Here is a 4605-nt window from a genome sequence, read left to right as displayed (position 1 = left end):
AAACACATCCCTCACCGTGGCCGCTTGGACAAGTGGCGGGCCCTGCATTCATAAAGGCCTCGGTAGTCCTGTGCTGCGTCACTTGTACCCACCAAATAAAAATTGAACTTCCGGGGGTGGGGGAGAGGCGGTGGAGAGAAGTCATGGGAAGCAAGCCCAAGGGAAAAAAAAGGGATCTATAATTCTAGAGTGACTTGGAGGGAGGAGGCAGGGGAAAGGAGAGGTGAGCAAACAACACCATAGACAGGGGACCAAGTAGGGAATTAAAAGCAACCATGAGGAGGCCATAGAGATCCCAGGGCTGTTGGAGCAACAGCAATCTAGCTGAGAGGAATTACTAAGAGGCAGAAGAAGGGCAAGTGTGATGGTGGGGCAGGAGGAAGGTAAAAGGAAACAGGAAAGATCTAGAAAGCAAAGCTATGGTATAAACATAGGTGTGCACTCAGATAAATATGTTAATTCATAAAAATAGAGGTATTAAAGGAGGGAGGGAGAAAAAGGGGAGCTGATACCAAGGGCTCAAGTAGAAAGAAAATGTTTTGGAAATGATGATTGCAACATATGTACAAATGTGCTTGATACAGTTAATGTATGGATTGTTTAAGAACTGTATGAGCCCCCAATAAAAGGAGTTATTAAAATTTTTAAAAATAAAACTAAAACAAAGGCTAATGTAAAAAGAGAAAAACAGAGGTATTGGCCTATGTCATGTATTTATATACACTGAGGAAGTGGATGGACTTCAGCCCTCTGCTCCAGCTGTCCCTCAAGGCAAGAACACTTTGTTCTAACAACCTGGCATTCTGTGATGCTCACCTGCCCAGCACGATTGCTGAAGACAAAATGGGTGCCTAAGCAAATGTGGTAGAGAAAGCTGATGGTGCCTGGCTATGAAAAGATAAAGCATCTGTGGTCTTAAAGGCTTAAAGTTAAACAAGTGGCCATCTATCAGAGAAGCAACCAAGACCACATGGAAGAAGCACACCAGCCTGTGCAATCATGAGGTGTCAACGGTATCAAGTAACAAGTACCAAAGACCCCAAACAACAACAATAGCAAAAACATATTGTTGAGAATGAGGGCATCAGAGCAGAGACCCAAAACTCATCTGTAAGCAATAGGACAGTCCCTCACAGAAGGGTCACAAGGGATGATTCAACCAGGGCACAGTATAGCACTGATGAAACACACAATATTCCTCTGGTTCTTTGAGGCTTCTTCACCCCCACTATCATGACCCCAGTCTTGCCTTTCAGTTCTGGCTAGACTAGTATGTACATTGGTACAGATAAAAGCTCTAAACACATGAATTTCAGGACAGATAAACACTTCAGGAACAGAAACGGGAGTATTCATACCATGAGGGTAGGGAGAAGGTGGGGGGCTGGGGAAGAGGGGAGGAAAGGGGAATGGAGAGCAACAATTAACGCATAACCCCCCTTCCTCTCCAGGGGATGAACAACAGAAACTTGGGTGAAGGGAGACAGGGGTAGGTGTAAGATATGAAAACAATAATAATTTATAATTTATCTAAGGGTTCACAAGGGTGGGAAGGGGGAAGGAGGGAAAAAAGAGGAGCTGATACCAAGGGCTCAAATAAAAAGTAAATGTTTACAAAATTATGATGGCAACATATGTACAAATATGCTTGATACAATTGAGATATGGAATATTATGAGAGCTGTAGGAGCCCCCAATAAAATGATTTTTTTAAAAAACAGGGAGATTTCATCTTAGGTACTTTGGACATCATGCTTTAGAACAGTGGTTCTCAACCTGTGGGCCGTGACCCCTTTGGGGGTCGAACGACTCTTTCACAGGGGTCGCCTAAGACCATCAGAAAACACATATTTACGATGGTCTTAGGAACCAAGACACCGCTCTTCTATCTGGCAGGCAAGTCCACCCACATGCAGCTATGCCCACATACGAGTACCCAGCGTGAAGACTGTGACCCATGCTACACCTTGCTTCAAGATAAATTTTCATTTATTTGTCATTAGAAACAAATATTTCACAATATATAATTACATATTTTTTGTGACTAATCACTACGCTTTAATTATGGTCAATTTGTAGTGATGAAAATACATCCAGCATATCAGATATTTACATTATGATTCATAACAGAAGCAAAATTACAATTATGAAGTAGCAACAAAAATAATTTTATGGTTGGGGGTCAACATGAGCAACTGTATTAAGGCTCGCGGCATTAGGAAGGTTGAGAACCACTGCTTTAGAGAGTCAACAAAAAAGAAAACCCTCCGCAAGGTGGACCGACACAGTGGCTGCAACAATAGAGAAAATCTAGCAGCAATCATGAGGCTGGTATAGGACCAGACCAAGCTTTGGTCTCCAGTATACAGGGTTGCTATAAGTTAGATGACTGGATAGCACCCAATGACATTTTGGCCACTTGTCTTGTGTCAGTCATCTTGTCCTGTTTTATGGTGATATTGAAGGTGTTCATTATCTCTGAGATATTGGGGTGCAGTAGTAATGTGTTGGTTTGCTCCATCCTGCTTTTTTTTTTTTAAATATAGCCAAACAGTGAGTCTTGGGTGCTGCTTCATCACTGGTTTGGCAGCAGTGTGTTGCTCGCTACTTGTCTCTAAGTGCATTTGGTAGCAGGTGGGAGTGTGGAGAGGAGTCTCTAATCACGAGTTATGTAGAGCATCTGAGGGCAGGCTAAGTGTGTGTTGACTGTCATCTATTGTCAATCGGTGATTCTGGCATGGATGGTAGCAATGGTTCAGGGAGTGAAGCAGTAGCTGTGATGGGTATGGTTGGGTAGGGTCAATTGTTCCTGACTACTGAGCAAAAAATATAATGGGGATAAAAGAGGGGCAGGGGGCTGGGGAAAGGAAAAAAGAAAATCAAGGGTGGGGAAGAGGGAAGCCCTCTTTGATTACTAGGCACTGATGTCCTGGCTGAGCAGATCTGGTTATGTATGGGGTTCCTGATCCAATTGGACCACTACTTGCAATAATCCAGGATGGGCACACTATGTCAGATAGCAGTTTACTACTTAGGCCCCTTATTCATTGTTCTGCTCAAGTTTCTTCCTTAATCAATAGTTGATCCTACTTCTCCTTTGCTTTAAAGATCTAGATTTCAGGATTATCATATGTATCCATTTCACCTGGTTTCTCAAGTCTTTGTTCTAGAAGATCTGGATAGTTGATCTGGGCTGGAAAAGCCATCTTGGATTCATCCTAAGTCCAATTCTTTAGAGAAGGCATAATTTCTTATTAATTGTCTTTATAAAGTAATAGGGCAATTATTTTTCAAGTTCTGCAAAAATATATAGCAGTTTGGGTCTAGTTCGCATCTAATTTTTCAATTCACTTAGGGAATATATACTTTATATCCCATCTAGGAGAAATCATGCAAGACATCTATCAAAAAAGTAATTTAAAATTTGTATAAAACTCCTTTTTTTAGGACAAGGACATGAGTCCACTGAGGTAAGCTTAAAAAGCAAAAGGGGCATAAGGGAAAAGCCACTAAATACATAAATTCCTGGGGTGAGGCCCAGGCCAACACAGGGATGCATATAGCAGCCAACTAAAATAAAAAAAGTAGAGGACATGGATAGTGAGGGAGCAGGACAGTAATCCACCCACAGGGAGAGTTATGTCTCCACAGGAAAGGAAGAGAGGAACCAGACATCAACCTGGTATGCCAAGCCTTGAGGGCAACATACTGGCATGAAGCAGAGAACTAAAAGAGAGGTCTGCGTGGCTGGCCCCAAACCCAGCTATGGCAGCCCCCTCCCCAGAAGATTGGACTACAGAGGACGGTACAGAAGATACACCCCAGAGAATGTGGCTAGACCACATGGGAACAAATTAAAAGGAAGCAAGAGACAGACAGAGAGAGAGAGAGAGAACCGAATCATCCTGGCCCACCAAGCCCCAAGAACAACGCTCCTGCTCAGAGCAGCCAAGCAAAGAAGAGAGGATAGTAAGGCCGGCCCCACCATGAGCCACGACTTCCCCTCACTGACCTACAGTGTTATGGAGGACAGCATTGGAGACACAGTGTGGTAATTGTGCCTGGTCTGATCCCCACACACACCACAGTGAAACACGAAGGGAGTACAACAGAGCAGCAAGGGGATCAAAGCAATGACGTCCCGAGGAATCTCAAAAAGAGACTTCAGACTCAGAGGCCGGGGCTTGCACCTCATCAGACTTGATTGGAAAACACATAAGGGTCAACAGACAGACCTGAAACTATTTATAGGCCCTTTTATATTTCTTCTTCTTCTTTTCATGTCTATCTATATAAGATAGGAAAGATGAACAATCCTGAGGAGAAAACAATGGGACCGATGGTTCTGGGGGGACAGGGGAGAGAGGGATGTGGGGGTAATGGAAAGGGGAGCCAACAAACCCAGGGACAGGGGAACAGCAAGAGATCTAAAATTGATGGCAAGGAGAGTGTAGAATTCCTGGTGGAGTTTGATCAAGTGCAATGTAGCTGAGGAATAACTGAGAGTCAATTGAACATGATATTGGGACAGGAGGACAGTAAAAGAAAGTAGAGGAAAGAACTAGAAGGTGAAAGCCATTTATAGAGGTATAAATATAAGCACGT

Source organism: Echinops telfairi, unplaced genomic scaffold (genome assembly GCF_000313985.2).
Source record: "Echinops telfairi isolate 266 unplaced genomic scaffold, ASM31398v2 ScPeMD7_655;HRSCAF=1070, whole genome shotgun sequence".
NCBI classification, from domain to species: domain Eukaryota; kingdom Metazoa; phylum Chordata; class Mammalia; order Afrosoricida; family Tenrecidae; genus Echinops; species Echinops telfairi.
The sequence above is the reverse complement of the archived record's forward strand: the minus strand, read 5'-3'. Positions refer to the sequence as shown.